This window comes from Diabrotica virgifera, chromosome 2, assembly GCF_917563875.1.
Source record: "Diabrotica virgifera virgifera chromosome 2, PGI_DIABVI_V3a".
NCBI lineage: Eukaryota > Metazoa > Arthropoda > Insecta > Coleoptera > Chrysomelidae > Diabrotica > Diabrotica virgifera.
This window is the reverse complement of record NC_065444.1, coordinates 270,313,926-270,326,893: the sequence shown is the minus strand read 5'-3', so window position 1 is coordinate 270,326,893 and position 12,968 is coordinate 270,313,926.

The following is a 12,968-nucleotide window of genomic DNA, read 5'->3' as shown; positions in this document are numbered from 1 at the left end:
TTTAATTGGAAATGAACAGTCCTGAAAAGAAAAAAGTCAAAAGCTCTTTTAATTCTAAACTCTTTTTCACTTTGTACCTGTACGGAATGTCTGCTGCTCAATAATTACACAGAAATCCTCTTATAATTATTCCTCCAGATTTATTCCTCATCAAGAACTTTCCCAACACTAATCCTCAACGACCGAACACAGAACAATTCGACCGACTTTGTTTTCACGACTTTTTGTCACAAGCGGAGACTGAATACCATAAATATCAGAAAAAAAAGCTAATTTAAAAAGGTAATTGCTAATTAACGCTATGGGTACATAATTCGCAAATATTTTACATGTATCCCTACTTTTTCTGTCTTTACACGGCAAATTACGTTTAGTAAAATTCACACTGGTATTGATATGTAAACATTACTAGAATGTCATTCTACTTGAAAATGTCATCATTAATTTAAAGAGATGGGTTTTGAATGTTCTTGGATAACTGTTATTTTTATAATTGGAAATTATTAATTCAGTTAATAAATGTGATAATTTTTTCACTAACTATGTATTCAGTGATTGTAATAATTTATTTTTACAACAAAGACTAATACTCAATCGAGAAAAGAAGAAAAGTGTTAAGGCTATGGGTACGTAATTCGCAAATATTTTACGTGTATCCCTACTTTTTCTGTCTTTACACGGCAAATTACGTGTAGTAAAATTCACACTGTTATGGATATTATGTAAACATTACTACAATGTCATTCTACTTGAAAATGTCATCATTAATTTAAAGAGATGGCTTTTGAATGTTCTTGGATAACTGTTATTTTTAAAATTGCAAATTATTAATTCAGTTAATAAATGTGATAATTTTTTCACTAACTATGTATTCAGTGATTGTAATAATTTATTTGTACAACAAAAACTAATACTCAATCGAGAAAAGAGGAAAAGTGTTAAGTGATTTTTTAATAATATATTGTTCTTATGGAACGCTTACAATTTTGAACATCTTTAATAACAAAATACTTCGATCACAGAATATATTACTATCCTGATGTATTCTCTGCTTGGATCTTCCACAAATAATACACAATAAATAACTTTTTATTAAATTCACGTCTTAAATCAATTATATATCAATAATATTTAATTAATAACTCAAAATATTCCCGATGCAATGTCAAATATTTAAAATTGTCACTGATTGTCAGTGTCTGACTGACACTATATGCTGACAATATTATATTCAGCTGGGTGCGTTGTAAGACAAAGATAGATTTGGAAAATATTACCACGGCATTGTGCTCATTTTTTTCAAATTCTGAAAAAACCAATAAATATTTTTGAAAAATTTAAACGCAGAATGAAAGACTAAATTATTATCGAGGGCCGAAAGTCCCTTAGAATAAATAAAAAGTTTATTTTGAATGAGATATTTGATATTAAAAATCATACTAAATTTTCTCTTAGTTTTTGACCCCTGTAACTTATTAAAATAAACATTACAGAAGTTCTCAGGGACTTTTGGCCCTCGCCAATAACGTAATCTTTCATTCTGCGTTTAAATTTTTCAAAAATACTTATTAGTTTTCTCAGGATTCGAAAAAAATGAATCCCCATTTGAATAGCATAGCAGCCGAAAATACGTACCGATCCTCTTAAAGTGATTTTTTAATAATATATTGTTATGGAACGCTTACAATTTTGAACATCTTTAACAACAAAATACTTGGATCACAGAATATATTATCTTGATGTATTCTCTGCTTGGATCTTCCACAAATAATACACAATAAATAACTTTTTATTAAGTTCACGTCTTAAATCAATTATTTATCAAATACACTATATTTCAATAATATTTAATCAATAACTCAACATATTATTCCCGATGCAATGTCAAATATTTAAAATTGTCACTGATTGTCAGCGTCTGACTGACAATATATTATGCTGACAGTATTATATTCGGCTGAGTGCGTTGTAAGACAAAGATAGATTTGGAAAATATTACCACGACATTGTGTTTATTTTTTTCGAATCCTGAAAAAACCAATAAATATTTTTGAAAAGTTTAAACGCAGAATGAAAGACTAAATTATTACCGAGGGCCGAAAGTCCCTTAGAATAAATAAAAAGTTTATTTTGAATAATATATTTGAAATTAAAATTCCCACTAAATTTTCTCTTACTTTTTCACCCCTGTAACTTATTAAAATAAACATTATAGAAGTTCTCAGGGACTTTCGGCCCTCGCTAATAACGTGATATTTCATTCTGCGTTTAAATTTTTCAAAAATACTTATTAGTTTTTTCAGGATTCGAAAAAAATGAATCCCCATTTGAATAGCATTGCAGCCGAAAATACGTACCGATCCTCTTAAATGGTATAAAAAATATAGTACAAATACACACACCCAAACTTATATGAAATCACCATGTATTTCAAAGTAATATTTATTTCTTTTGAAAAAACTTGTTATTGTTGCGAACATTAAAGGTTTTTATTGAAAATACACAAATATACAAGACAATCGGACAGTACAGCCCGGTAAGGTATAGATTATTTGCTTGAGTTGCAAGTTGAACGAAAATAAATAAACTAACTTTTGCGTCCAAAAACGAAAATATGCCTCATGTTGGGTTGTAGAACTTACAACGAGGAAGTATTATTGGTCTTGTGGAGAAAGTAATGTTCTCAGATGGACATAGCTGCAGAGCTAGGCGTAATACAGGGCGTTCTGTCCAAATCATATGCTAGGTAACAGGAACTAGGAAAGCTTAAAAATAAAGCAAGGGAAAGTCGCCAAAAGTAATAACGGCTCTCCACGATCGTTTAATTGTCCAATCAGCTGGAAGACACTCAACCATTTCTCACCTGCAGCTCCAAAGGCAGCTTTTGGAAGCTACATGTGTAACTGTTTCAGTTGAAAGGATAAGAAGAAGAGTTCGTACCAAGAAGTATAAAGCAGGTGACAGTTATGGGTTCCAGAGTTATCCAGGCAGCACAAGATTGATCACCAAAATTGGTGTTTTTATCACCAAAACTGGAACATTGGGAATTGACAAAATGTGCTATTTTCAAAAACAGTCAGAATTTAATGTAATCAGATGTAAAATCAGATGACCCACGAAATCGTGTACTTAGAGGTCGAGGAAGACAAGCAAGAGCGAAAACTGTCAGATCTGTTCACAAATGTACAAGGGGAAGTGTAATGTTCTGGAGAGGAATTGTGATCCGTACAAAAAACTCCTTTAATTTTCATCCAATCAACGTTAACTGCTCACAGGTATGTTGATAACCTGTAGTCAGGCTCTGGAGAGGCGCAACAGGAGAAAATTTAATTTTATTTCATGATAATGGACCTCTACATACCATTAGAGTGACTAGAGACATCATTGATGCAAAAGGTATCCTTTGTTTGGAGTGGCCTGCTTGCTCAACCGAGCTTAATCCTATAGAGTATTTGTGGGATATGCTTAAAAGAAAAATTAGAGCTCGCAGGGATAATCCACAAAACACAGCACGGTTAGTACAAGCTGCTTTTAAAGGATGGAGCAACCTACCACAATAAAATGTTGATAATTTGATTAGGAACATGACTAGAGGTGATAACACTGACTACCACAAAATACAAAAAAAAGTAAATAAAAACAAGTTAAACATTATTCGTTTTACTTTGAAATTTTGTATGCTATTGACTTTAAAACAACTACTTTCAATTTGTTTGTTAAATACATTATTGTTTTATTTAATTGTTATGTATTTGTTATTAAATAACTTTAAAATAAATATTGTTTGACTTCGTGTGTACGTTTTTTTAAAATCGCCCGAAATAATAAGAAATATCAGGTGATTCCATATAAGCTTGGGTGTGTGTAAATTAAAAATACATATAATATAGTTTTCCTAAAATAAGAACATTTATGCATGCATTTGCTTCTTCATATAATTAGTAATATTCGGTTGCTATGTACAGGGTTATTCACTTATTTTTGACATATATCGTACTAGTGACGTCATCCGTTTGGGCGTGATGACGTAATCGACTATTTTTTAAATAGGAATAGGGGTCGAGTAAACATTAACATGATTAATTATACAGGGTGTCCAAAAAAAATTTTTTAAATAAATTAATTGACACAAAAGAAGAATGTATGTAATTTATTTAATTCAAAATACATTCTACTGCTGTCAGAAAACAGAAATAAATGTTTATTGAACAAATAAACATTACTTTTCACATTAAATTCAATGTTCAATCTGCCACCCATCTGCCTCTTGGCAGTTTGAACATTGAATTTAAGCAAAAATCAATGTTTATTTGTGCAATAAACTTTTATTTCTGTTTTCTAACAGCAGTAAAATGTATTTTTCCGCAAATCGCCAGGAAATTTTGACATTCCTGTCAAAATTTCTTGAAGAAAAAGTCAGGACTTCCTTACTGTAAGGAAATGTCATTTCCTTACTGTAAGGAAATGATATTTCCGTACAGTTGTTAGTGTTCTACATAAATGATAGAAAATTATTAATAATCCACAAAACGTCTGTATGCATTTTCGTACTTTTCTCTTGATTTCTTTGGCAATAATTCTAATGAAGCAGTATTCACTGCCTCAACCAGCTCTGGAGGAGTCCCAGGAATGGAAATTTCATCATCACTTATCATTTTACTTTCGAGAACACCAGCAATTTAATTTATAAGCGTCAAGTTTGACAATTCAACCTCAATACGTTTCCATAGTAACCCAAGTAATTTTATTAGGAATTTCAAAGCACCATTTATTTGGGAATAAAATTATCGCGTTTTTTTTAAATCAATCAATATCTGTCGAATTTTAAACGATTTGCGGAAAAATAGTATGTTTACCTCGTAGGAAAAGCCACATTCCTGGACTCTGTGTTGCTAAGTCTCGGCTTGCGCCTCGACAGCAATCTTCACAGTCGTCCAGGAATGTTAAGCTTTTCCTACCCGGTAAACAATGTACTATTAAATTAAATAAATTACATACATTCTTTTTTTGTGTCAATTAATTTAATTAAAAAATAATTTTTTGGACACCCTGTATATTCTTCATCAATAGAGGGTGTTTCTAAATAAGTGTGACAAACTTTAGGGGGTAATTATGCATAAAAAATAATGACCGTTTGCTTTATAAACATATGTCCGCAAATTCTTCGTTTCCAAGGTATGGGATGTTGAATTTTTCTTACAAACTGACGATTTATTTATTGCTCTAAAATAGGTTGAGATATCCAAATGAAATTTGGTAAATTTTAAGAGGTCGTTATTGCGCATGTTTTGGCATACAATTAAGAATTTTATATTCACCATTGGCGGGCATATGGGTAATAGATCAAGAATTGAGCAGGCCAGAGCCGCATTTAGAAGAAGGTATTATGTAACAGAGACCTAAAATTGGTATTGTGGATCCACTTAAGCTGCTACGCGTTCTCTGTCTTACTTTATGGTGTCGAGTCATTGACTGGGAATAAATGTGATATAAATCGCCTTGAGGCTTTCGAAATGTGGTGGTGGAGAAGATTCTTCAAAATTTTTTGGGTGAAGAAAACTCGAAATTTTACAATACCAGAACGTCTCAACAAGACTACTGAGATTATAGAAGTATCAAGAAGAGAAACATGGCGCACTTCGGTCATGTAATTATAGGCCCTAAATATAGGTTGATACAAAATATTATGTAAGTGAAAATAGCAGGCAAAGAAAGATTTCATGGTTGAAGAAATTGCGAGATTGGTATAGTATTGATACAAGAAGGCTTTTTAAGGTGGCAGTGAATAAAATTAAGATAGCTATGATGGTAACCAACGTTCTGAAAGAACATGCTACATGAAGAAAAAGTAGACTTTGTAGTGTCGTTTATGGATAATAGTTAGGCTTGTAAATAATTATTTACTGTCTTATTTCTTACATGTACATTTAAAATAATAAATTACTAGTCTAAAATTAAAATCCCCTAGAAAAGATTTATTTGTATGAAAAAAACTACGCCGCTGTCCGATGTCTTTTTCGGAACTAACCAAACAGACCACCTGTTATCGATCCTAAAGACGAAACTAAACATGGGCCAGCATAATCCAGTTCCTTCCGAAAAAGTTTTAATTAATTTCAAAATTTGTGTCTTTGGTGAAAAAACTTGGGGAACAGCTATAAAGTTTCTTTTATCTGAACCTTTAATGAAGACAGAGTTCGAGGCGAATCTTGTAGCAGTAAGTTTGGAGACGAATTACAGGTAGGAAAAAGTAAAAAACGTATTGAGACTTGGTTTTAAAAACATAAAGAATGTATAAACGGAATGACATAATAATTAAAAGTCCTGTGGTTTTGTACTTGTCGTACTTTCTATTCAAACTAGGGCTAGTTCAGGAAAAAACTCGAATTCAGCAATAAGAGGTGTGTGGAGACAACACTTTAAAAATGGGAAGTTTTTGCTTCAGATTCAAAAAAGTCTTATAAAACATATTTACTCGTAAACTATGACGACTTCCAATCTTGATAACATATTTATCATCTACTCTACGGTTTCTTCTTCTTCTTCTTCATGTGCCATCTCCGCTACGGAGGTTGGCTATCATCATAGCATAGGTATTTTAATTCTTGAGGAATTAGCTATAAACAGTTGTTTTGAGCTGCATTCAAAACATTTTCTCAGGTTCTTCAGCCAAGAAATTCGTCTTCTTCCGATGCATCTTCTTCCAACTATCTTTCCTTGCATTATGAGTCTCAGGATGCCATACTTCTCGCCCGCATCACATGTCCGAGATACTGTAGCTTTCTTTCTTTAATTGTAAGTTCAACTTCCTTCTCAGTACTTCATTGTTGGTCACTATATCTACCCAGTAAACTGTCATAATTCTTCTATAGGTCCACATTTCAAAGGGGTTAAGTCATCTCGTTGTCTCTAGATTTAACGTCCATGATTCCACTCCATCTACACATATTCCACTCCACACGGATTCCACTTCACACTGATTCCACTCCGCATACTGTATACGTAACATTTTGTTAATCGTACTTTAAGAGCTAATGTTAAATATTTGCTACATAGGACCTTTTTCTTTGACTTTGATTTTTGCAGTGTAGTCATTAGTCCGTTCTTTAACGGCAAAATATTTCAAAACCTCTAAATTTTAAAGAACCGCTTGGATTGACATAAAATTTGGCATACACATATCTAACAAGTCAAAGAAAAAAAGCGATATTGTGCCGATATGTGCTTTTGCCCCGAGGGTGGTTTTCACCCCCTCTTGGCCCTCAAAATTTTAAAAGAAAATTAAAAATTTTAAAGGAAATTCTAAAGAAAGGAAAATTATAAATCTTTGTTAAATTTGAATTTTCGTTGTTTTTATTATCGAAATATATTTTAAGAAAACCTAAATTTCCACAAGGAAGAATTTCCTGTAGCTGGCTGTATACGATTAATTGCAAGTAAAATTTAAGAAAAAATTTTGGTCTTGGTAAAAGGTATATTATTTTAAAAAGCCCTATAGGGCTACAAACATCGAACAAAACGTTTTCGCTCTAAAAAGAGCATCATCAGTGTTGCAAGAACATGGTGAGCCAACCAAAAAATACGAAAGTCAAAGCCTTTCAAAAATGGACTAAAAGTCACATCAAAATGCTAACATAGCAAATTCCAAAGAATGGATATAATCCCTAAGGATACGGCCCTAGGATAACATATGACTCCCACACGTTGTAAGTGGGTCAAAGGTAACAAATTAGGTCATTATGTTACAAGAGCTGACAGGCAACTAAGATGTGAGATATCAAAAGCGAATCTGTCCGATGTCAAGACAACAATTGTCAATGGAACTTGAAGTATCATGAAAAGTTGGTTACACAGCTACTAAATTTATAGTTGTTTATAGTACAAGCAATGATAACAGCTAACATCAGTGTGTTGGAATTATAAAAACAAAGAGTTAGTGAGAATAGATTATCTAGATGTAAAATAGCTTGTAAATGGACTAAGCTTGTAATACAACCTTTTCAGTCTTGTAAATTTGTGTTGATGAACCCATCTATATTTTATTAACTGATAAATAAGATTTGCATTTACAACTTTTTCAGCATTTGATATCACGACCCCTATTTTGTCTCTAATTTTTCAGCCAGTCTCTCAGCCATCATTTGTGTTGGTTCACAAATATAAATTATCTAATTTCAAAACACAAACCATACATTACATTCTCTGTATGTTGTTTTGCCTACCTTTCTTCATCAATTTACGTACACATCATTGATGATTGTGGGTACTCAAATTCCCCCCTTCTATTTTACATCTAGATAATCTATTCTCACTAACTCTTTATTTTTATAATTCCAACACACTGATGTTAGCTGTTATCATTGCTTGTACTATAAACAACTATAAATTTAGTAGCTGTGTAACCAACTTTTCATGATACTTCAAGTTCCATTGACAATTGTTGTCTTGACATCGGACAGATTCGCTTTTGATATCTCACATCTTAGTTGCCTGTCAGCTCTTGTAACATAATGACCTAATTTGTTACCTTTGACAAACTTACAACGTGTGGGAGTCATATGTTATCCTAGGGCCGTATCCTTAGGGATTATATCCATCCTTTGGAATTTGCTATGTTAGCATTTTGATGTGACTTTTAGTCCATTTTTGAAAGGCTTTGACCTTCGTATTTTTTGGTTGGCTCACCATGTTCTTGTAAATATAACCAAACTTTGCTTCTACCTTGGTCATCATTTTAAGTTTAACATTTTGATAATTAATATGGTTATACTTATTTTAGGCAACACTGATGATGCTCTTTTTAGAGCGAAAACGTTTTGTTCGATGTTTGTAGCCCTATAGGGCTTTTTAAAATAATATACCTTTCACCAAGACCAAAATTTTTTATTAAATTTTAAAACATAAATTGTTCAAAAATAAAAATGTATACCATTTTTATTCAGTTGCAATGCGAAGCCAAAACTGTCTTAATTTTTACTTAGATCAGAGAGTACAGCCAGCACTCTTATCGACGATTTCACCTCCTGTTAGAGGTTCATCAGAGACTGCATAGGCTGCTTTCTCTGGCCCAGGTAAAAATTTTCGACACATCAATCCCCCCATTACAACTGACGAGAAGGTAGTAGGTGCGTAGCGGCATCTGCTAAATAAAAGACTAAGTTTTTTAACCTAATAAAAATATTTGTAAATTAAATATTTTTAAAAGATTTTTAATTGAAAAATTTATTGGCCCATTTTCCTGGTGACACCTCCAAGGCTTCTACAATATGCAAGCCAAATGGTATACATTTTTATTTTTATATTAGTATTACTCCTATAGAGTAACTAGGTCCATTTTCCGTTGGAACTTTACCACGCTGCAGACGGGGGTTGTGAATTGCATAGTGTAGAATTCCTTCCCTTTTGTCTTCACTGCAGCATCCATTTGGCTTGCATATTGTAAAAGCCTTGGAGGTGTCACCAGGAAAATGGGCCAATAAGTTTTTCAATTAAAAATCTTTTAAAAATATTTAATTTACAAATATTTTTATTAGGTTGAAAAACTTAGTCCCATAAATTGTTCAGTGTTTGATCTTTAAGGCTGGTTCTTTTTTTTTGTACAGAAATTTGCTGAAATTGAAAACGCACGTCCGCTTTCTGTGTTGTAGGTCTGATGGTTTTAAGTGCTGTGAATAATTTCTTTAAATGTCTGGTCAGCTTATTTGAATTGTCGGACAGTGCTACTGAACTGTCGTACAGTGTCTCTTGTTTAATGACCTTTTATAATTCTTCATAGACATAGTTTTACTTCAAAATAAATATTTATGTTATAATTGTAGATGCAAAATAAATCAGATCCATCGCATAAACAATATAAACAATAGATATAGTATTTATGCTAACCGACCTGGTACATTCTGATTTAACGCCAAAATTGGAAGGTTTAAAATATATATAACTGAAAAAGAAAAATTTCAAGTGGAACAGTTAAAAATTATTATTAAGCACAGAGATAATTGCATCAGAATCATTTATTAATTATTGTTAGTAATATCTCCGCTCATAATTTAAAATAAAATATTAAAAAAAAATCCCGGGAAATCTGTAAGAATTCCCTGGAATCTGGATTTCCATTTTTTTACTGATTTCCAGGGAAATTTTTTCCGGGAATCTCCCGGGAATGGAGCTCTACTTCTTAGCTACTATTGATAATGACTGTTTACAACCAAAGGTAAGTGGTTTCTCTTTTGCGCTGATAATGATAATTTATGAGTTGTGCCAATTTATTTTTCTTATATTTACAACCATACACATTTCAGATTTTATTTTTTATGTTCAGATAAAAGTTTTCACAAGTTTTCACATTTTAAAAACAATATATAAGTAAATACACAGAGACGACTATGAACAGAAGTCGGCTACCCAAGTGGATATCTTGTACAGATTCTCCAGAAGTGGAATGTAAATGTGTCAATTTTCACGCCCCGATTGACTCGAGAAGGGAAACAACGACAACGACTACTTTCATGACAGAAGAGGGTGAGTTTCAATTCTAACCCCCGGCAACCACCCTCATAGTTACACGAAATATTATCCCCGCCTTGTGGATAATGCTAGAGAGAATGGTATCGGATTTGAAATAAAGGACAGTGCTGACGGAAATAAATTACAAATTGTTGTGCTTAGCTTAGATTACTATAATGAGCCAAGTTCAAATGTGTTTAACCCAGATAAAACCAAAACTTGAAATATTTACTTTTTAGGCCTAATAATGTTTACAAAAGTAGAGTATCAAAAAGATTTTGCTAAAAATATGGCTTTTTTAAAAAAAAGCTTGCCGTTATAAAAGCCCGGTGGCATAATAAATGGCTAGTATTAACAAAAAAACCTGCCAAAAATTTAATTTTTAATTATTTCAATAATTAGAGAAAAAAATATTAAATAATATAGTCGATCCGCTCAACTCATATCAGACATAACTGGCTAGTGATTTTAGTCGGTAATTTTTTTGTTTTTTGTCAATTTTGCCAAAATTGGCAAAATTACTAACCATTTAGTAATTACTCACTATTTGGTAATTATTTTCTTGGTCAATTTTACCAAATGGGAAAAATTACTTACTAAAATCACTAGCCAGTTGTGTCTGAGTTTAGCGAACCGACTATATCTTTAGTTTGAATGTTATTTAAAACATATTGTTTTCGATATAACGCCACATTATATTTTTTGCACCAAAATTTACATATTTTGTGACCAGCAGCACGAGTTTGTGTGTCCTTATAGATCAGGGGTGGGCAAAGTGCGGCCAGCAGGCCGCATGCAGCCCTTTAGACATTTTTTGTGGCCCGCGAAAAAAGGGAATTAAGTAGGTACAGTCGGAGAAATGAAAGAATACCCATGAACGAACAAATAAAACACGCTGTATTTGTATAGCGTAAGATTAATATGTATATACATATTGCAATAATATACAATATAACCCAACCTTTTCAACTTATAAAAAATTTCCCAGACTCTTTCAAATGGGATTTAAAAAAAATAATATCAACAGAAATATTTTACTTAAAAATAAATTGGACAATACAATTTATCTTTTATTTTTACTACCATCAAAAAAAAAATTATCATGTATTTCTTTTAACACGTTTGTTTATTTGTATAATAGGTACATTTTTTAACTCATTTAATACTTCCTGTATGGGTGTATCGTTTTGAAAACGTAGGGAAATCCTTGGAGATTCGTATTCGTAATCGGTAATTCAATATTCATAGTTAGAACATTATTTTGGTAATCAGAAAAAGTCATTCACCCACTTTCAATGTCAAGAGTAAAGTGTGAAAAATAGATGATGTTTGCGTCTACTTTAACGAGATCACTTCTTATGTAAATATTATGATTACAAATACCTTTTCAACGAAATATTATAATAAAACTGAATTGTTTCTGGCTGATGTGAGTTTGCACTTTCAGTTTGCTTCTGTACTTATAAAATAAAATTTTAATTATGGTTTTGTTTGGAATAATTACTTGAGAATAATAATTATGATTGGGATCCAAAATAATACCTAACCTAATCCTAATCTCCGTAAAAACCTAAAAACCGGTTTTTACTGTAAAAAGAAAAAAGCGCTTATAACCGGGACAAAAAAACAACCAGTAAAACCGGTTATTGCGAAGTAAAAAAACCGGTTTTAGGTTTAAACCGGTAGGTTTTTCCCATCCCTATGGCAGCATTGAACTATGTAACTCCTTTTTCGATTGAACATTAAGACAACGTACAATTATCACGAGTGTAATTATGAGAAATAGTAAATTGATACATTTAAAACCCAATATTACGAAATCTAGAATCCCAGCATGGAAATTCTCACTTGTTTGGGAGAGACAACAAAAACCGAGTATTAAAACGGAAAAGTCCATACAACTGTCAAAATCAACAGACCGATTCGTAACTGTTCTGACAAAGGCTGTCGCCCAAACGGTCGCAGTGTGTCAGGAACAGTCAGTGCAGCGACTGAAATGGATATGATTAGAACAAGAGTCGACTGTGTGGCATTTTCTGTAACTGAGAGACGACAACGACAACAGAGTTTAAGAGTTCTGCTAATTTGTAGTTATATAATATCGTATACAACATCAGTAGGAAACAAATAAGCAAACATATGAGGGTCTTGGAAACAAAACTCATTAAATCCAGATGCAACTCTCGAGAAAACTTATGTTGTTTCTGTTTAAGCTGTTTTATTTTTAGTTTATCAAAAGCATATACCTATAAAAACAAATGTTGATTTTCATGCGAAGAGCAGGGCCGCCGAAAGCGCGGTACAGCCGGTACATTTTACCGGGTTAGGCGATGTAAGGGGCCCGGCGTCGACCAGACTAAAGACGTAATTTTTCTCGTTTTTTTTTTTTTTTCTCTTCACTTTATGCCCATAATGCGTTTAATTAATACTCGGCTATATTTAATATTATGACCTTTAATCGATTT